Source organism: Ciconia boyciana, chromosome 2 (assembly GCF_034638445.1).
Source record: "Ciconia boyciana chromosome 2, ASM3463844v1, whole genome shotgun sequence".
NCBI lineage: Eukaryota > Metazoa > Chordata > Aves > Ciconiiformes > Ciconiidae > Ciconia > Ciconia boyciana.
The window spans coordinates 75963026-75985436 of NC_132935.1; the positions used below are offsets into that span (position 1 = coordinate 75963026).

Sequence of the window (22411 nt, forward strand, 5' to 3'; positions counted from 1 at the left end):
AAAAATCAGTGGGAATCTATAATTTTTCCTATATTTCAAACCTTTTTGAAAATGCCTGATTAAACTGATAGTATCTTCCTATCAACTTCCCCAGCCCATTTATATTTATACTATATTATATTGCATTATATTATGCTATATTTCTTCTTATTCTTAATTCTTTCTTAAGAAAGAACACTGTCCACAATCACTACTGAGACAACTTGCTATTTCATTTTCTAACTATAATGGTCTTTCAAATGGTTGGGGGGGGGTGTATTCTTCATTTAAACCTTTTAAAAGCTAACCTAAATTTTGAGGCTTGGACACAAACTCGAGGCTGGTCTTGACACATAAGATGTGATAAGTTTTGAAACTCTAGGAATGCCTGGGGATAACTATATTAGCATGATTCATTTGCTAATAGTCTCTGAACTATGATGGAGCAAGAAAAGCAATGGAAAGGGGTAAGCCAAGGTGGCCTGAAATAGTGCTTATGGGACAAATGTAGCCTTTTGTTTTTCTGTATTGATTCTCTCCTGTGACTGTTACCAGCTATATCTGATGCACAGCAGTCGTGCAATGTCTCCTCCTTTACACTCGCATGCCATGCCATTTAGTCATTCAATCCCATGCAGAGAGATTTCCTTGCCACACCATTTTGTCAGGCAAGAACTCTTAATCCCCCCCTGTAAAAATACTCCAAACTGACATTTGACCCACTGTGAGAGACTGAAAGAGTTAATGTCTCAAACATTGTGGAGAGATGAGGCGCGATTTGCATGGCGACGGCAAGTCGGCTAGCATGGGATGGGGAGAGCTTTTCGGAGGAGAGACTAAAAGATAAGGTGCAGCAAGGCGGCTAGCATGGGATGAGAAGAGCGTGTTGGAGGATGCACAGTTACCATTTATAGCCAGAGGTCACACAGAGTTTTATCTAAGGAATGGGCCTGCAACCACCCGAAACTTGGAATGAAACTCCTCGCAACCACCCCCCCCCATCCCCCCAGCGCCTGCAAACCTTTGAGGACCAGAACAACATAAGTCCTCCAGGGGCGTGACCTGAGGCAGGGATTAGAGTATAAAGAGACACCTTCCCCAGGGAACGTGCGCGCCCATCACTGGAGGATTGCCATGTCTGTCACCGTCATCGCGGGATCCAAGGGTGGTGATACCTTTCCTTTTCTTTATCTTCCTCTCTTCTCTTTTCCTTTTCTCACTTCTCTTTTCCTCTACTCTTCCACTATATATATATCTGGGCATATGAGTTTTGGATTAATTGTGACGGGTTGCCCGGAAAATAGCTCCATTGCCAAATTGCCTCTGTTCGTTCGCTGAGCTTGCTAGTTCGTTAAGTTTGTCCGTTTGTCTAGTTCACTAGTTAATACAGTTGCTAGTCTGACTGTTCCTCTGAGTCATTGTCGTGACTCTACCGGCCTGCGGCTCTGCCGAGCAGAGATCGGCCTTTGTCGGTACACAAATCCCCGGGGAATCAAAAAGATTCACCCATCTCGCAACCCACCGAGTGGGACGAGACACCCACACGTTGGGAAAAAAAGGACCACTCAGGAAAGTAAGTTAAGTAAAGGGGACTTCCTTTATTTTTTCCTCTCATCTTCCTATGTCCCACTGCCTTTATGCCTTGCATTACATCAGGAGTAAGTTACTACCATTTACAGTTCCATTGTAACACTATGAACATACCTACTTGAAACTTGTTCTTGATAAACAAATTTTCCAAGGTTCCTTGGAAGCAATGATGCTCATATTCTATACTAGTAGAAAATATCAGCATGCATAAATTGGACTGGTTCAAACAAACTAAGTAGATACTACTTACTTCCTTTTTTGTAACTGGTAAGTTTAATGTGTTGATACGCCTTGTGACAGAAGAATAGAAGGAACTTTAAAGTCCTTTGAACATCCTTATCTTCCCTGGATATTTACAGAGAGTGGACCTACTCCTGCTATCTGCCCAGCCTTGACTATGGGATCTAGGAGGGCTTCTCAGCTCTTGGGTCTGCAACCACATTGACCTGTCCCCATAGGAAGATGAGGTTTGGACTTGCCTTCCAAAGCTAGGCCTGCACATTATACTTGACAGGCCAAACACATCCCCAAGGCCCATTCTGGACTGCACTTCAGCCTTTCTTTTTCAGCTGGTGAGTGATTGTCAGGTTTCTTCCTAGTTTTCCTTCTTAAAAGGGAAAGTTAATTATATTTTTTAAAATGAGGTATATGTTACCTCTCAGAAAGCTGTTGAAAAGGTATGAATCATTTGCTTTTGGAGCAACACTTGTTAGAAAGACAACAGGAAGGAAAAATCTGAATTCTTACTTTGAGGCTTATACATGAAGGACAATTAGATGTTCTCTCAATTAATGAGGCATGCTTCATTGACGGCTTTGATATAAGAAGGCTTATAAAACTGTCAAAAATGATTCAAAGAGTATTTTTTGCAACAAGACCATGACCTAAACCACCCATCATGTGTTAGGTTTACTAGACATTCTACACCTCAGTTATCAAAGGAACTAAATATAAATCTAGCATAAAGAGCTCTTGATGTATAAGATAGCTGACTTGACTCAAAAATAAATGCATGAAAGGGTAGGTATAAAAAATTTGGAATGTAATCTTATAATGGAGAAATGAAAAATTGAGCTCATTCACTGACAAGACACCTACATCTTCTTGAAGATGCTTACTGCTGTTTTATACTTAGATAAGTAAAAAATAATGTGTGACAATAAACTAATAATTAAATCATGCTGAAGTTGTAGCTAATTAACTAAGAAACTGAGAGAAATCATAGCAATTAAAATGATAACAATTAGTTAATATTATTCTCAGGCTACTTAAAAATTTGTGTAGCTAAATGAGGGTAGAAGACAGATTGTTATGTCAGCTCTAGTTTCTGTGCTGACACTCTGAGATCTTACGAAGTCTTGAGTAGTTCTTTGAGGCTGAAATTACAAAAAAGATCAATAAAACCACCTCTCCCAACAGCCATGAATCAAGTCAGCCAAATATTCAGGTAAGCCGTGCAACTGGCCTACTCTTCCTTCATTAGTTTGTGAACGTGAATTAAGAAAAGGATAGACGTTGGCATGCTGCAGTAATAGAGATCAGTTATGTTTCCTGAAACATTATTTGATCTAATATTCAGGGACATCTTAGAAAACATACTTACTTTTCTACTGGCATATTTATCTATCTATAAACATATGAGGCAGCAATTATCATTTAAAAAGGAATATATTCCTTTTTATGCCCCAAATTAAGTAATTTACTTATCTTTTTTTGTCTCAAAGAATAGCCTATTAGGACTATTTTAAAAATGAATTGATTCATCATTAAATTTATATATCTAAAATAGCATCAGCTCTTGGTTTTAGTCCATTAGATGATTTCTGATCCTAAAAAGAGATACAGCTTCTAGACATCAGCAAGTAACATAAAAGAAGCATTAGAAAACAGTTATTGCAATCTGAAACCATTGCATACTGTGGATATCTTAAAATTGGAATAAATAAACATTCATGTTACTTTTCCACTAAACTTGTTAAGAGCAGATCAGAAAGAGTATGTTTAAAAATAACTAAAAATCAATTATCTATCAATATATGAAAGTCTCAAATATATGTAAAGATTGAAAAAGGAAGAAAGAGAGTTTCTGATCTGTGTTACTGTTACTAATGCCCCTGCCTGTGGGCACATATGTGCTTTTTTTGTGGGGAAGGTAAATGTGAAAAATAAATGTATAGTTATTTTTTCCATCATGCTACATAGAGGAAACAGTCAAAATTAGATTTTCTCTTCCACATTCAACATATAAATTTGTATTTGTGCACTTATGAGTGTCTACCCACAGGAGACATACAAAGAACTCGGCTGTATAGAGATTTTATGATGAGTTTTTACACAAAGAATTATTATGATAAAAATCTAATTTTTGAGAAGAAGGATGTATATAATAAACTTGACCAAAACAAATGAAAATTCATAGTGAGCCTCTTGAAAATGGTCTTGTTTTTAAACATTTCCACAGTTCACCAGCATGGAGAACTGAATCTATTTTATCTTTCGCATGCAATTCTTCTCTTCTCTGTGTGGCTCATAACTTTTCCAAATATGTATGATACAAACGAGACATATTTCATTATCTCTTCTGAGTCAGTTTTGGCCTTGTTGTTTTTGGACTGCAACATGTCTTGGATATTAAAGAGAATTTTTAAAAAGGGGAAAAAGTTTAGAAAAGGGATTTGATCAGAACCTCTTTAACACTGACTGTTCTCACACACAGATGTCAAGCCATGCTTGCTGAGGGGTGCAGAGAAGTACTTACCTACTGAAATCAATCAAAATTTTGCCATGAACATCAGTGAGGCTGGAATTACACTGTTGACTTCATTCACTGAGTCAGGTTTAGTAATGCCATCACCCTCATCTACAAGAAGGGCTTAAAGGAGGATCCAGGAAATTACAGGCCCATCAATCTTACTTCACTCCCCAGGAAAATTATGGAATGAATCCTCCTGGGGGCTATCACAAGTCAAATGAAGCACATGATTGGGAAAAGCCAGCACGGATTCACTAAGGACAAATTGTGCTTGACAAACCTGATCACTTTCTACGACAAAGTAACCTCCTCAGTTGATGTGGGGCGAATGGTGGACATTGTCTACCTGGGTTTCTCCAAGGCTTTTGATATGGTTTCCCACAGCCTCCTCCTAGAGAAACTGATGCATTACGGTTTAGACAAGTGGTCTGTGCGGTGGGTGGGGAACTGGCTGACAGGCTGCACCCAGAGGGTGGTGGTAAATAGCTCCTTTTCAGTCTGGCAACCTGTCAAAAGTGGGGCCCCCAGGGATCGATATTGGGCCCAACACTGTTTAATATCTTCCTAAGTGATCTGGATGGTGGGATCAAGTGTACTCTGATGAAGTTTGCTGATGATACCAAACTGAGTGGGGAAGTGGACACTTCAGCCACTTCAGGTGGCTCTCCCTGCAGGAAGACCTGGATAGGCTAGAAGAGTGGGCTGACAAGAACCTTATGAAGTTCAACCAAGACAAATGTAAGGTCTTGCACCTGGGGAAACATAATCCAGGAGTGCAGCACAAGCTGGGTTCCACCTGTCTGGGGAGCAGATCTATGGAAAGGGACCTGGGGTCCTGGTGGACAACAAGGTCAATATGAGCGAACAGTGTGCTGCTGCGGCAAAGAAAGCCAACAGGATACTAGGTTGCATTAACAAGGGCATCACCAGCAGAGATAAAGAAGTCATTATCCCACTCTACCCAGCGCTTGTCAGGCCACACCTGGAATATTCTGTTCAGTTTTGGTCCCTGCTATACAAAAAAGATGTGGACAGGCTGGAGAGGGTCCAGAGAAGGGCCACAAAGATGATCAAAGGACTGGGGAGCCTGCCATATGAGGAAAGGCTGAGAGAACTGGGTTTGTTCAGCCTTGAGAAAAGAAGGCTTAGGGGAGACCTTGTCACCATGTTCTAGTATTTAAAGGGTGGCTACAAAGAAGATGGAGACTTCCTTTTTACAAGGAGTTACGTGGAAAAGATGAGGGGTAATGGGTACAAGTCACTCCTGGGGAGATTCCGACTGGACACAAGAGGAAAATTTTTCACAATGAGAACAACCAGCCATTGGAATAATCTCCCCAGGGAAGTGGTGGATTCCCCAACATTGGACACTTTTAAGATTTGGCTGGACAGGGTGCTGGGCCGTCTTGTCTAGACTGTGCTTTTGCCAAGAAATGTTGGATCAGATGATCCTTGAGGTCCCTTCCAACCTGGTATTCTACGATTCTATTAATGCTGGAAATGGCAAGGCTGACTTCAGAAGTAAGCCTTATTTCTGGCTCAGCATGTTGCATGTAAAAGGTGTATCCTCTGAATCAAAAGTAAACATTTCCAGTGGTATAGTTTTCATCTAAGTAGTATTTACTTACCTATTTCTGCTGAGCATCATTTGGCTCTTTCTTTAACTATACCTTTGAGACCATGTGAATAATAGAAAAGCAAATTAATACATTTCTCAGTTTTATGCCCCTAATTTGTGAGTGGGTACACAGGTATGGGTATATGGGAGAAGGGGAGAAACCCAGAAATCTAGTTTATACTGGCAGCCACCTTTGATACTGATTTTTGTAATCGGGGGAACTCAAGTTCAAGAACTGAGAATCAGTTCTGATAATTAACAGTTTGAGCTTTTAGTTTTGGTATAGACAAATTTTCAAAATCTCTTGGAGCTTACGTGCAGATTACTGGTTTTGGAAAAAGGAGCACACATTATAAAAACCCTCAGCCATTTTGAACTTCTTTCTTTTCTTTGGATTCTTGGAAATCTGATAGTTCATAGTTCTGATGGGCCAAGAATATACCAAAAAACAGCATTTCAAAATCTATTTTGATATTTCTGTTTCAGTCCTTTTGGGGACAATAAATTTTGAAAAGGTTTGCTTTAAATTTGTTATGATTTTCTGGCATGATTGAGTCAGGTCTCATGATTGCTCCCATCTATTGTGGTAACTAACACAAAATCGATATTACTATGAGACCCTGGTCTGGCAAAACAGTTAAATGTGTGCTTAAATGTAACTGATCCCATTGAAATCATTATTACTTTACAAAGGAATAAGTTACATGCTTAAAAAGAACTATGCATTGTAACCTAGCTAGGCAGTCATCTAAGAAGAGATTTTTACTTCAGGAAGACTTTAGTTCCTTTCATAAAATCAGATAAAGCTGTTCCAAAAAATGCAGCTTGGCTCTACTTCAATTAATTTTGTCCTTCTCTCCACAAAACCAGAAATTGAATGATTTCATGCATATTTACTCTTGACAGAGCAAAACAGAGTCCATCAGAGGGCAATGTTGTTCATTATTTACCTGTTTTGGACAAATTCGCAAAGCATTGCTGAACACAAGTTAAGAGAAAGTGATTCATCTTTATTTTTAATGCCCCACTTTCCCAGGCAGTTCTAGTTTAAAAAAGGTCTCATCTAGGCGGAGAGAGGGAGGGAAATGGAAACAGAGGAAGGAAAAGAAAAAGAATGTTTCCATCTGTCAGTTAGAGTTTTCTTCTAACAGCTGCTGATTTGACTAATGACAGTTGCATAATTACCATTTCACACGTGTTTGATAATGTTCTTTGTTTGGACTGCCAGTTGTCTTGATGGAGTACACTCAATGGTGCTATTCAAGAGTGGAAACCTGCTTATTTAAAATCCATGCCTAGAGCAATTTGAAGAGCATGAGCTCCCTATGTGAAACATTCAAGCCCTCGTTGCAAACATTTTTTGTAGATTTTTAATTTTCCCTCTGAAAATTCCACTGCTGGAAACCATAAATACACCAATACTATAAGAGCTTTTCTTGATTGCACAAATGCCTTTTTGCACATATCAGTACAAGTGTTCAAGAAAGCATAATCGTTAGACTGACATCCAAATTATTTTACCAGTGCTTTTTATAAGAAGAGATAATAAGAACCAGTGTACTTCACTATGGATCTGATCCAAAGCTCACTGAATAGATATAATTATGCCCTGATCTATCAACAAAGATACTATCTGTACTGATAAGGCTCTCTTCAGCTGATGAAGATTTGTTTCTGAATCCAACATTTTTATATTAAAAAATAAATGCAATCTTAGTAATGACTGAATCATTCCTTCAAGTCATTTGATAATGTTTCTACTGTCCCATGAGGGGAAAGTTCCCATATTTCTAACCTGCTAGGAAGCTAACCAGAAGTTTCATTTAAATTCTTCACTCAGTGTCCCATCAATGAATATTCTTACCAAATAATTAGAGTACCTTAGAAATATAGTGTTAACAAAGAGCTATCTAATTAGAGTTCCTCAAGAAGCATTTTGACAGTGTAACAAAAAACTCTAGCATGCTTTCACCTTTCTGTGTTCCAACCTACATTAGCTGATTAGAAAAAATTAGTTAAAACATTGCCCAGGAAATAGAAGAGCAACTTTGTAATGAAAATGTTCTTCAAAACTAATTCTGTTTGTTGATTTGTTGGACTAATACAGTGTTAGCAAACTAGAATCAAATTAGAAAAAAAATATTATAAAGTAAAAGGTAATTTAAAAGCTGGTTTCTTCAGTATCCAAAAAGTAATACAGATATAGACATATAGATATAGACATACAGATATAGACATATATTTGAGGGAAGCAATATTGTTCAGCAGCTCTGAAGTACAGATCAGTTTATCAAATCAGTTTATCAAAGTTTATCAAACAGATCAGTTAAGTGACTAGCAATTAAGGATCTTAATTTAAGTTCAGGTACTGAACAAATCTAATCACACAGGTTCTGAACACTATCTAAAGTCACTAAAAATTCTACAAAAAAAAATTTTAGATGTACATTTGGGAAAATGTTTGTCAATTATAGATTGAAAACATTCCTATCTATATTAACATTTATGCAGAATGGATGTGTAGGCATATTCAGAGGTTACTTTTTGCTCATAATTTTCTCCTCTGTGTAGATTCTCAAGCCACCCTCATCACTGTAATGTAATTCCTTCCCAGTAAAGCTTTAAGCACGCTGACTAACATCTGTCATATATAGTTCATGATCCCTCTCATCCTCTCCCTAGGGAGCGTATGTAGAGCAGTGTGTCATTTTTTTAGGGTTTGATTTGGGGAATTTATTTCTCACATATTGCTGTATCATTACTTAGGTAGGTAGACAGAGAGTCTGTCAGAGAGTCATTATCTATCTCATGAAATTATGTGCATTTAGTAGTTTACTACACCAACGTGAAATACACCTTATAAAGTATTCTTATCTATTCTGGGGTAGTTGTTACAAAAGTCAATTCCTCAGCTAATGTGCTCAACAACATAAGAAATGGCTGCAAGTCTATGAGAAGGCTGTATGTCTCTTAGCACCTTTAGCATTTTTACAATGCAGAAGAGTGATTATAGTATAATTCCAGTCCCTTGACACTTCGTTCACTGTAGTTCAAGTTGATTAGCTTTTCTGGCTGGGTTACTGGGTTCCCTCCAACTTTTATGATATCACTAGTGATGCCATCTGTCCCAGGTATTTTTCCTTGTAAAGGCTTCATGACTTTCTCTATCTTCTTTTTGAGTGTATAAAATAAGATTTTTCCTTCACGTTTCTTTTTATGTCATAGAAGCTGGTGAAACTTGTCATGTTTGTCTCTATGCATTCTTGTAGAGTTGCTGGTAAAGCTCATCTGCTCTCTGCAGGATGCTATCTCTCCCTCTGTAATTACTCTTTCATCACTGTCTGAGAGGGACATCTGGTGTCAATTATCTGTTTTCTTCTCATCTTGCTACAGCTGTTTCTTTTAAGAGTATTTTAAATCATTTCTATGTTGCACCATATATTCGAATCCTTTGTGATCTTCCATTTTCAAGGTCATGCAGAGCTTGTAGCTGCAAGCAATCATTCTTTCTCTCTTTTAATGCCATTTCTTTTATCATGAATGTCCTATATGCATTTGCATGACTAAACTGATTGCGATAAAACACCATCCAGATATCCAAAGGTACAGCTATAATGAGATTTTTTTTTCAAAGGAACTTCTTGGCCTAGTGAAAACTTGGTTGTAACTTGAGAGGACCACGTTACATTAGGGCAAGCAGATCCTCGTCAAGAAAATGTAAGTAATTGGTACCTGATGTGTTAACTGTCCTTTCTTACAATTCATGTGATAGTATAAAAAAAATTCATGGCTAAGAATATGTAGAAAAAACATTTTATGGCATATTCCAATCAGCAACTTTTTCCCCAGTACAGTATGATATTTAATTCCATGGTTTGCTTGATGCTTTTTTCTAGTCTCATTGATTTCAGTAGCAATATTAATTTAAGGTAGGACCTAACAAGGTTGAAGGCTTGAGTCTGAAAACTTCAGGTAAGATACACTGAGAGTGTACAGGGACATTGGCTCTAGCAGATTCTTACTCAGACATCCATTAGCAGAGTTTGTACCAGCAGACCAGATGACCTCCTTCTATAACTGGTCATAATGTCTTGTTCATGTTAAGGATAGGGAGCTAACACTATACTAAATACTGCTAATGTATCTTATCCCGGTCCAGAATTCTCTTACACAAAGTTACTAGGAAAGGCAGACAAAGCTGGTGAGAGAAAATCCCAAAGTGAAAGCATTTTTAAGATCTCATCAACAGCAGAGTTTTAGATCTTGAGTGAAAGTCTGCTTACCTGAAATACACAAGAAATTTGCAAAAAAACTGATAATAGACACTCAACTGTTTTGTTCCAGGCCACATGTGTGGTTGCAGGGCAATCATTGCTTCAAGATAAAAAGCAATCCAAGCCTCATCCTTAGACTGCTTATTATCTCCCCTTTGTCTTTTCTTTCCAAAAAGAGGAAGCTTACTATTATTAATATTTTTTTCTTTTGACTTACATAGTGCCAAGGACACAGGCTGCTCACACTTCCTATATTTGGTTGAAGTGCTATATAATTGCACTGCTGAATATGCCAGGGCAAAGATGAAAGCCTTGTTTATTTATTTTAGGTAAGAACCATTTGCACTCTTTTGGGCGCCTAGAGGGGAATAATAAATAGCTAAGGATATATGCAGTCTCTGGTGATGAGAAGCAATGCCGTGGCAACCAGTGACAAACTTGAATCAACATACATATTTTCCCAAATTAGCCCTCTGCTGAGAAGAGTAAGGAAGCTTAGATGTCTCGAAGCTAGTCCTTTATTGTGGTTTGCAGAGTATTGCTTTAGTTGAAGTTTGGTTCTTATTTTCAGGGTCCTATTTGCATTTTAAATGCAGGAAATGCAGACTTTCAAGATATGCTGGTTTTGTCTGGGATAGAGTTTATTTTCTTCATAGTAGCTAGTATGGAGCTATGTTTTGGATTTGTGCTGAAAACAGTGTTGATAATACAGGGATGTTTTCATTATTGCTGAGCAGTGCTTACACAGAGTCAAGGCCTTTTCTGCTTCTCACCCCACCCCACCAGAGAGTAGACTGGGGGTGCACAAGAAGTTGGGAGGGGACATGGCTGGGACAGCTGACCCCAACTGACCAAAGGGATATCCCATACCATATGAAGTCATGCTCAGGATATAGAGCTGGGGGGAAGAAGAAGGAAAGGGGGATGTTTGGAGTGATGGCGTTTGTCTTCCCAAGTAACCGTTATGCATGATGGAGACCTTCATTCCTGGGGATGGCTGAACACCTGCCTGCCCATGGGAAGTAGTGAATGAATTCCTTGTTTTGCTTTGCTTGCGTGTGTAGCTTTTGCTTTCCCTATTAAACTGTCTTTATCTCAACCCATGAGTTTTCTCACTTTTACTCTTCTGATTCTCTCCCCCATCCCACCAGGGGGGAGTGAGCGAGTGGCTGTGTGATGCTTAGTTGCTTGCTGGGGTTAAATCATGACACCTGAGAAACCTGAACACACACTAGTCCATGGCACCCAACAAGATGCATCTCAGGGTACCAAGGGAATTAGCAGATGCAGTCGTTAAGCCACTCTCCATCAAATTTGAAAAGTCGTGGCAGTCAGGCAAAGTCCCCAGTGACTGGAGAAAAGAGAATATCACACTTATTTTTAAAAAAGGTAATAAGGAGGACCCTGGGAACTACCAACAAGTCAGTCTCACGTCTGTGCCCAGTAAGATCATAGAACAGATCCTCCTGGAAGTTATGGTGAAACATACAGAACACAGGGACAGGTGATTAGAGAGAGCCAACATGGCTTCACCAAGGGCAAATAGTGCCTGACTAATCTAATAGTGGCCTTCTATGATGGAGCGACTGCATCAGTGGACAAGGGAAGAGCTACAGATGTCATCTACCTGGACTTCTGTAAGGCCTTTGATACAGTCCTCCACAACATTCTTACCTCTAAATAGGAGAGAGATGGATTTGATGGATGGACTATTAAGTGGATAAGGAATTGACTGGATGGCCACATCCAAAGAGTTATAGTCAATGGCCAAATGGAAACCTGTAACAAGTGGTGTCCTTCAAGGGTCCATACTGGAAACAATACTACTTAAAAGCTTCATCAATGGCATAGTTAGTAAAATTGAGTGCACCTTCAGCAAGTTTGCAAATGACACCAAGCTGAGTGGTGCAGTTGATTCACTAGAGGGAAGGGATGGCATCCAGAGGGACCTTGACAGGCTTGAGAAGTGGGCCCATGTGAACCTCATGAAGTTCAACAAGGCCAAGTGCAAGGTCCTGCATCTGGGTTAGGGCAACCCCCAATATCAGTACAGACTGGGGGATGAATTGATTGAGAGCAGCCTGGCAGAGAAGGATCTGGGGATACTGGTGGATGAAAAAAATAGATATAAACCAGCAATGTGCACTTGCAGCCCAGAAAGCCAACTGTATCCTGGGCCACGTGAAAAGAAGTGTGGCCAGCAGGTTGAGGGGAGAGATTCTTCCCTCTCTACTCTGCTCTCGTTAGACCCCACCTGGAGTACTGCATCCAACTCTAGGGTCCCCAGTACAAGAAAGATATGGACCTCTTAGAGCAGATCCAGAGGAGGGCTGTGAAAGTGATCAGAGGGCTGGAACCCCTCTCCTATGAGGAAAGGCTGAGAGAGTTAGGCTTGTTCAGCTGGAGAAGAGAAGGCTCCAGAGAGACCTTACTGTGGCCTTTCAATACTTAAAGGGGGCTCATAAGAAAGTTGGAGAAAGCCTTTTTACCAGGGCCCACGGTGAAAGGACAAGGGGCAATGGTTTTAAACTAAAAAGAGGGTAGATTTAGATTGGATATAAGGAAGACATTTTCTACAATGAGGGTGATGAGACACTGGAACATGTTGCCCCATCAGTTGTGGATGTCCTATCATTGTAAGTGTTCAAAGTCAAGTTGGCTGGGGCTTTGAGCAACCTGATCTAGTGAAGGATGTCACTGCCCATGGCAGGGGGTTGGACTAGATGACCTTTAAAGGCCTGTTCCCTCCCAAACCATTCTATGATTCTGTGATTTTTTTTTAAATTATTATTATTTTCTCAGGTAACTCAACTTGGCAACAAGGGGAGATGCATACCTATTTCTATGAACAGGTTACTGAAAATGTATACTATACAGTCTAAAATAGTGAACATTATTTACTTTATCAACTTCAGAGTATTCTTACATTTATTAACCATGCTACCTAATCACTGACACCACTGCACACCTGGGAGAGGAAGCTTTGACAAATGTCATAAACTTCTCATTGTTTTGTAACTACTCATTTTAGCACTCTGATATTTAACATATCTCCTGTTTCTTCTTTACTCTTCCAGGCAACCTGCCACGGCATGGTATTGGGAATGAGATTTTACAAGACTTTTACAAATTTGAAAAAGAAGAAATTAACGAAATATATCTTAGCTGAGGGGCTTAATGTTTCTTGGTTTGGTTTAATTTGGTCAGTGCATACCTGACCACTCTTTGTCCCCAATTGGGTCTTTGAATCACAAGACAAATATAAGAAAAAAATGGATCCCTTCTTAGGAGGGGAGATACCTTATGCTTGAAGTAGTCTTTTACCCAGGCCAAAGCTATATCTAATCAAATATTAAGACATGCTGATCTTAATAAACATACTTACCTTCTGTGGTCTCAGCCTCTTCCACAATTGAGGTTCAGAGTGACCATCTTTATTTCACAACTGTGGAATTAGGCCACAGGAAGAGGTGAAGTGAGTTGATCAAGTTTGTCCAACAAACCAGCAACAGAACTGGAACTGAAGCTTGGTCTCCTGAAACCTAAGTGGGTGTTTGCTAAGACGCAGTTGCCAAAGTCCAAGATTTTTTAAAAGACCCTTGCAGCTTCATGCCTATAGCAATTCTGGTGATGAAAAATGTAGCATATAAACAAAAGGTATGAAATTAAACCTTGAAAGGGAATTAATTTCTTCCAGGAAACACAGGAGAAATGAAATTTCCCTAGTACATAATGTGGCTCTCAGGATGTATTTCTTCTGAGTGTTATGGAAATGAAATAGGGAAACATACAGAAGAGATACAAAAATAGTCTCTTTCCATTTTTTCTAAACATTTTTCACTGCAATAGCTAGAAACTTTTTATAGCAAAATCATCCAAAGCCCAGGAGTCTGCTCCAGTTTCCTGCTTAGCTGTTATGCACAGTAGTCTCAGGCAACTGGGTTACTCTAAAATTTAATTTTTATTTAAAGAGCTAAATTGGAACCTACCATATCAACTCCCAGTTCAGCTGCTTTAGAAATAAGGATATACTGTAAAAGTTGGGGCAGATCTGCAGCAAAACTCAGGCTCTGAAAATAGACACCTAAATTCCCTATTATGGAGTGCACTCTGGAAACAGGGGAAAAGAAACATACAAAGACGAAGCATTTTTCACCCTTTCGGCAGGAGGTGGTGTTATTAGTGGTAATGGGTGGTCACATACAGCAAATTAGGCCAATTAGCTTCAGTTAGCAATTTTCCTGTTCAAACCTTAACCAATTTCTCAGGTGAATATTTTAAGAGGATCTTACCATATCATTTGCCATATAGAGGTGAGATTCGTGAAAGCAAAATCTTTGAAGTAATTTTATAGTATTTTAAAAATCTGAAAAATATATAATTGGGCTAATATTCACTGGATTCAAGAGTTCTTTGTTTTGCAACATTAATGGTTTGTTCTGAGACTTTCCTTTCCACCCCAACCACCGTTCCCAGCCTGGTCTGCCTGCCAGAGGATGGCACATGTGCACTTGAGGCATGTGGGAAGAAAAGAAGAAAGGGCTAGGGGTGGGATGACTGAAATAATGACTTTTATGCAGAAAGTGCGGAAGTGTGGAGTTGCCTGGGACTATGCTCTTTATTGAGATGTTTTTGAGCTGCAAACTGAGAGCATGCAGAACAACCCTTTTGATGCTTAGGCCAGTTTTGTGGTTTTTTTTTTTTTATAGCTGAGTTGTTTTAAAGAAGCAAATGAAAGTGGGCAGGCAAAGTCAGAACTAAGGGCTATGTCTTTTTAGCCCATTTGGACACAGTACTTAACATCTGCTTTGGAAAGGATGGGATTGATCCTGCTGTACAGGGAGTGAAGAGTTGAGAATGGGGAATAAGGGAGAAGGGGAGGGAATGGGGAGAAAAGAGAGCTAAGACACCCTAATCAATGTTTGACTTGTCTAAAACAGAGAAATAAAGCAGCCTAGAACAACAAAATAAACCAGGCAGTATATCTGTTTGCTACTGCCAGGTGTAGTTGCTGCTTCTGAGAGAGTGTTAACCAGGCACTGAGACACTGACATTCATCCCTGCCCTTGTCTACGCTTTGTTGTTGTCTGCTCAGGGATAGTGGAAGCAGCGACATGTTCGAGGAGAAGAAAAGGGCTAGACAGGAAAATGGGAAGTCACATATCTATACAGCTGTCTTCTGTCATAAGACCTGTATAATTTATAACTCCCATAAAACCTTCACAAATGCTTCTAGTATGTTAGAAGTAATTTTTTTTGTTGGGTATGTAAGTTCAGTAATGTAAGCTAATTAACACTTTTTAGTCCTTCTCATTTTGACTGAATAGAGTCAATAGGATTTTACAGTGGCCAATAGGCTCAAAGGCATTGAAAAGTGTGATAGGCCAGCTCTTTAATGCTGTATTAGTGCTCTGTTAATTTTACTGGTAGTGCAAATCCTCATAACATAGATGTAGCTTAGACTACCAGTATTTTAGAGATGTGATGCAGAATTAGGCAATTCCATTAGATCAAAACTTAACTTTTCAAACCTGGTTATCTTCTTTGAGGAGATTTATTGAATGGATGCTGAGAATAGCTTGCTATACCACATTACAAGATGTGCAACTTTGTTAAGACTTTGCTTCCTTTGAGTAAACTTTCAGCATTGTTTCTATGGAAACCTTATTTACAGATTGCCACGTCTCAACATTACAGGCCCTTTCCACATCTTAGAAGCATGAAAAATGTATATTATAGTACTAAATGGGGATTTTTTTTCCCCTGTCTAAATGCTTTCCATGTTTTTCCTCTTTTTTTTTCTTTAGATCACAGTTATGTGCAATTATGTTCCTTCTTAAAAAAAGCCTTTGTTACATCCCATAATGTAGTGAGGTGATACCTCCTTTACAGTGCTCCACCACCAGTGCTCACCAAGCAGCAGAAAGTCTCTGTGTATGTGAAGCTACTGCTTCACGCCACTCTGAATTAACTCACAGTGGGTGTTAGACATCTGCACATGAACAGAAATCTCCCAGAGGAAAATATTTTCATTAGATCTCAACAGTCTCCCAGCCTCCATCAGTCTACAAAGCAAAATTCCTGTTTGATCTTGAACTCAGCTCTTTACAGGACAGGGCATACTGCAGCACTATCACATAGTGGTTTAACTCTGTGCACTGTTGTCATGAGTAATTTGGTTTTGAATATGGATTAAAGGATTTTTTTTTTTTTTTGCCTGCAGTGCAAAGAGCCATTCTTTACTTTTAATTAGCCATCACCTGCAAATAAATCCAATTTTAAGAACTGAATGACATCTATTTGCAAAGGAGTCTTTCTAATCCCCTTCACAAAATTAATCCTTGATTTGAAATAAAATCTATTGAACAACTTTATAAATGTTCGTTTGTAGAGGTTCTTCTGATTCAATTAGCTCTTTGGAGTAAACGAAATGGTGTCCAAACACTTTTCAGTCTGTTGATTTAATTCTTCATGTGTCATTTTCTTTTTGTCATACACTTTTATATTCAGAGAAATTATTGGCCTGTGCTTTCCTAAACCTCGTATAAAAGAGCATAGATCAAGCACGATATGTGACTGCAATTTTTTAAAAAGTATTCTAAAAAAGGCAGATCTATAGGCATAAGAGAAAGGCAAAAAAAGTATTCAGAAATAAATTGAAAGCTAGCTTCTTGGTAATTTCATATAAACTCTTTTATAAGTAGTTCCCTTTCAAATTATCACAGGTAGTAATGCAGCTGTTTGCAGTTTCCTGGAATTCCATTTCTGTATCATGACGACAAAATCCTTTTGGTCATGTAGGGTGATAATCACCTCCAACACCCCTCCCCCCAACCCCAACGCACATAGATTTTTGGCCAAAATTAGTAACTTATACTCCTTTTGCAATCAGTGGAGTGATAAAGGAACCTCTGGATGTGATTCATCCCACCTCGCTTGGAAAACTGTCTTAAGGCAGGATTAATTCATTTCAGGAGGGTGCCCTTCTCCCCCCACCTAATTGATCTTTGACTTTAGTTGGGTAAAGGTAGATGGGATGAATTTTGCCTACAATCACTGAAAGTAAGGATGCTGGCAGTTTGCTATGTAACCTCTGGGTGTGACACACAGTCCAGTTTTGTGTGGCACAACTATGTGACCTTCATTTAGCTTTTCTGAAGAGCAGTGTTGACCTGCAAGAGTTTGTAAATGAAAGCCATGCAAGATAAAGACTGAAATGAAGTAGTTGAGATGGTAATAGTAACTTGGGGTGTAGAGAGAAAAACACTGACATGAAAATTCATTAAAAAATAAGAAAAAAAGAAATGGAATTGAAAGACTCAGCTAAGCGAGATTACGTTCAGCTCATGAGAAAGCTCAACGTGACTGATACCTCATTGACTGACTGTGACTGCCTGACTAACAGTCTCATCAGGTGTCTGTGTCGGGAGTGATGAATATGCTAATGCTTAGCCCATGCACTTTAGTTGCAATCATCTATTGCATGTATTAGTGTATTAGCCGGGAAATGCTATGTATTCTTAAATCACATTTAGTTCTGCTTACAGAGTTCCTAATCCTGGTGAAGAAACCCTAATAAAAGTGCTATCACTTTCTACTGAGAGTAGAGGTAACCTACTAAAAAAGAAGAGAGTCAGATGGCACCATCCTCCTGAGACTGCCAAGCACAAAGACAACTACATACTGCTAGAGACCCAACCCATGTGCTCATATGAGCCCAAATCTGTCTCAACTGACTTGAGCCAGCAAACAGTGGAGGAGTGGGACTGGCTTCCTATGTGAGTATGGATTTACAACATGGATTTGCAAACAGCTGTTTCCTATAAGAAAATGGAAGTGTGGAGGTCAAATTAAAATATTGCCTACTGAGCAGCACACTGCAGGGACAGTCAGGAGGCTCGGGATCTTTTCTCCTTATCATTGCTCCTAACAGAAGCATTAAGTTTCTCCTAGCATGGAAATGGCTGAATGAAACAGAAACATTAGGAGAAGGACCTCTACATTCAGAGAAAAGAAATATGAAGAAGCATGGAAGAACTGTGAACTGTTGCTAGCACCTGCGGCTGCTGGAAGGCACCCACAGATCTGGCGGACATTGCTCAGCTGATCTGCTGAAAGACATGAGCAGAGCAGGGAGCCAGAGCAGGTCCCACAGTCTCAGGGATCCTCAGGGACACGTGGGATTTTGTTCAAAGCCTCTGCCACAGTCCTGACTCATGGGCAAATCATTTACCTTTTCTGTGCTGTTTCTCTTCTTACGCCTTGCCTTTTTCTTGCCTGCTTAGCCCAAGAGGTGCTTAAAGGTAAGGTTCGTATCCCACTGTGCTTTGGCAGTGCATAGTACAGTGCTGCTGCAATACAATAACTGAGAGATACTTTCATTTTTCATAGCATAAAGACCCATTTCTATACCTAAGTATTGTTCTGGTTAGCTCTAGAAAGTTCTGATACCAACAGAAATGAAAAAGCAAACTCCTGACAGTTTTCTAAGAGACACAAAATAGCTACTCTGTGGATTATAGCCATATGACAGTGATCTACCCAGACTTTTCCTTATGAGATACATTTAAAACTAAATCTGATTATTTATTTCTACTTTTACCTTTGCTGCTTGGTTGTTTTGTATGTTCCCTTTTTGGTGTAAGCTATCTAACATCTCAAAATTCTTTAAGCAGCTTGACTACTGGAATGTAAGAATACAGTCAACCGACTAAAACAAGCAATGAGTTTACTGTTGAGGTTTTATGTCTGAAAACAGACTGAATAGAGGGAGGATGAGAAGGCACCAAGGGGTTTTGATTAATCCCTGTAGCTCATTATGTGTGGGGGTGGGTTTTTTTTTTTTCTCCTTTTTTCTCTTTTTTTTTTCCTTTTATTTTCTTTTCGTCTTACTGGAATTCTCACAAGAAAATCCAAACTCATATTTGGTTTACAGCTAGAGGATTAAATGGTCCTGATTATGTTTTTACATCAGTTTTATGCTGGTAGAACCCAAAATTACTTAAACAGAGTTAGTTACTGCATACCATCACTGTGGAAAGCAGACTCAGGTCCAATATATATTCTATTACTTGAATAGAGAATATATTAGCTATGAAAATGATTAAAAAGAATTTCTGCACAGTGCTATAACCCATACTATGTGCAGTCCATCTCCATCTGTGTATCTTAAATAGCCATTTTAAATCTTCTTCAAGTCTTACAGTAGCTATATCCCACCTCACACAGTTTTAATAAAAATATGAAATGCTTTCTAAGCTGCAGCTTATTTTTGCTGCACTATTGCGTTCAGTCCAGGGCAGAGTTTCCTTTGGCATTTTTTCTTTCCTAATGTAGAATGTCGCCAGATACAAATACATGGCCTGATGCTGTTTCCCACACATTGATACCTACTTTTTTTTTAACATAACAAGGAGATCTGAGACCATGAGGAGCTGCAGATTTGACGTCACATCTTTAGGACTCCTAACCACTGGTTGGATTCCAGGTGAAATACCTGCAGGCGTCACAAATAGCACTAGATAGTTACATGTGGGCAACTGAAAACCCAAAGTGAATGAGATTCTTACTGAAAATTTTATGGACCTTGGGACCACTCAGTATCAATTTCTGATTGTTTCTAATCAGTTTTGTCTGAACCAAAGTGCAACTGCAACTGACAGTCATCAGTCTGATCTCAAACCAAAACACATTCACTTCTTGTTGCTATGGGTGAGGTACCACAGAACTGCATTTGCTTAAGGGGAATTTTATTCATTTTATACCTATGTATAAAATGTGTAAGTGTGAACAAAAGATGTTGCCGACATTAGAGGGATTTTATTGTAACTCAGAATTACACAAGCTCAATTTGATTCACACATGAAAAAAGAATTTTTGACCGAAAAAAATAAAGCTCATACTAGAATTGCAGGTTGTTTATGGATCTTTGAGCCAGGAAAAAAATATACATCAATTCTAATTATTATCTGCTTAAAATGGCACTCCAACTCTAAGCACAGAAAGCAAATGAGCATATTGGACACAGCATTTTTCTCCTCCTCTTAAATCTGTAGCAACTCAGATTAAATCAAAGAAGTTACTCACATGCAGAAAACCATATAAACTAGAATGGAGTTGGGCTCTTTCAAATATGTAATTGGCATCAGGAAAGAAATAGAGCTAGAAATGTCACTTGAATATGAATTCTTGTGATATCAGAGCAGTTCAGGAAAATTAAATTCCAATGGAAAATAAATACCTTAAAAAATCGGCTCAAAATTACCTGATCTATTTAATGGTACTCCCTTGAAACTTGACCTCTGTAAAGGATTACAAAGGCACATAATAAGCAGATTTGCCGTATAATGTTTAATTCCCTCAGAATTTTACACTGAATGTCTGCAATAATGGAACCTTGGAAAGCCCATGGAACTAAAATATAATCCAAATTAAGCCCATTTGGGATTTCTGAACCCATCATTGAAAAAGCTGACTTTTTCTCTTTTAACTGGATACCAGCATTCTTTCCACCTACTTAGAAATTGCAACCCAGCATGGTTACATAGGCCATACCCTTTGGTAGCCAATGCACTGAGTACTAGTACTGTAGCACTTTAATTTGGCAAAGCACTTCCTACTAACCGTGATGTTTCCTGCCAAGTAAGTATTTTATATTTTATATTGCCTGTGGCAATAAAATAAACTATTTTTGAGAACGTGACTTTTGACAGTATAACTTTTACCTCTTAAAAAGTGTATTTTTGCCAGCAGATTCCAGATTCCACAGGCTGGACAAAAAGTATGGGCTAGAAAGATTTTAATCATAGTCAACCAGTCATAAAATTCTTCTCATAAACATCATCAAGAACATCTTAATGTTAATAAAGTCTTGTTTGCACAAACACTACTGGAAAGCGGTTCTAAACTCTCACTGTTGCAGTAATTAGAAACTACTTCTCTGATTTGCTGTGTAAACTTGTTTACAGCCATTATATTCTTCTTTTTTTTTTTCCCCTGTGTCAAAGTCACCCTTTGTTTTTTTTTCTTCCTGTTTTGGAATGCAGACCTCTCTCTCTCAATATTAAGATCAGCTGTTATACACAGATCTCTTTCTTCTATTATTTTCAACTTCTGATCTTACAATTTATAGCAAAATAATATTGTAATTAGTCTGTAAGTGCATGTCCTTCCACACAGAATCAAGTTGTGTGGGACAGTTTTCCAGCTTTCAAATCACCCAGTTCTTACTGTATACACCTCTCTTTCTCTGTACTGATGATACCTTCCAACAACAGAGAAGGAACACTCCTATTTTTTGTACAAGGCCATCAATGAAAACTTTAACTAGGATGAACTGCATCATGAGTAATATCACTACTGATCTCCTGCAGCTAAACTTTTACCCATTTTATAATTCCTGGAACAACCGACATTTCTCTACTCTAAGTAAAAATTTACTCAATGTAGTATAGAAAATACTTTACTGCAGTCCACGTCTCCTCTGTACAGGGGAAAAAACCCAAAAACAACAAAACCCCCCACACTTTTGTTACCAAAGATAAAGTATGCCATATGACTGACTTTGCATAAATCCATGTTTTTAGACACACAGCCTGCAGAACTTGAACACTTCTAAGTGTGGACATCAAAAGTCATTGCCTTTTTTACTTCTCTTTTGTAACGCTCAAAGCATTTTCTTTGGTAACTGTATATTGTAGAGATAACCCCTGAATATGACACTGAGTCTCCTGAAGGTTGTGTGGCATGTAATAACACTGAAGGCTGAGTTCAGCATATGGTGCTTTTTGAAAGGGATAAAATAGGATATGTTAAGTGGTCTTGCTTAAGATATAGAGGATTTTTCTGGTCTGAGCTGCCACTTGTAGTATCTTTCAGAGGAATAGATATATTATATATATAAATATATAAAGGAGGATTTTTGCTTACTAATGAGAATCTATGTTGCCTTTAGCCAAAATGAGCTGTAAATGTTATACTAACTCTTGCTAATATATTTTTTTGTTGTTCACATGTAGAGTGGAGGCTGAGGGGGATGTTCTGTGGCCTGGTTCTGTCTCCACCCCAAGTTTCTGTTAAGGTCAGATAATTAATCTTGAAATACATAGAAAGATTTAAGTGCTGAGATAAGCAATTCTAGGCCCTAGTAGCTGAGTCTAAAAAAAACAAATGAGGTATCTATACTTCCTATACAACTGG

The 22411-nt window shown here is 38.6% G+C and overlaps 1 long non-coding RNA gene across 5 annotated transcripts in view; it reads left to right on the forward strand.

Moving 5' to 3' along the window:
• The first annotated feature begins 736 nt into the window (after window positions 1-736).
• The window catches only part of LOC140647874 (uncharacterized), a 34254-nt gene continuing 12579 nt past the window's right edge, over window positions 737-22411 (forward strand). For 2 of the 5 annotated variants that reach the window (XR_012041000.1, XR_012041004.1), the window contains exons 1-5: window positions 737-1144; window positions 1929-2141; window positions 4286-5842; window positions 17761-18516; window positions 22231-22292. This is a non-coding gene — a long non-coding RNA (uncharacterized lncRNA). Of the gene's footprint in view, window positions 1145-1928; window positions 2142-4285; window positions 5843-17748; window positions 18517-19626; window positions 22194-22230; window positions 22293-22411 lie in introns of those variants that run through there. The other 3 variants (XR_012041001.1, XR_012041003.1, XR_012041002.1) reach the window with 3 other exon arrangements.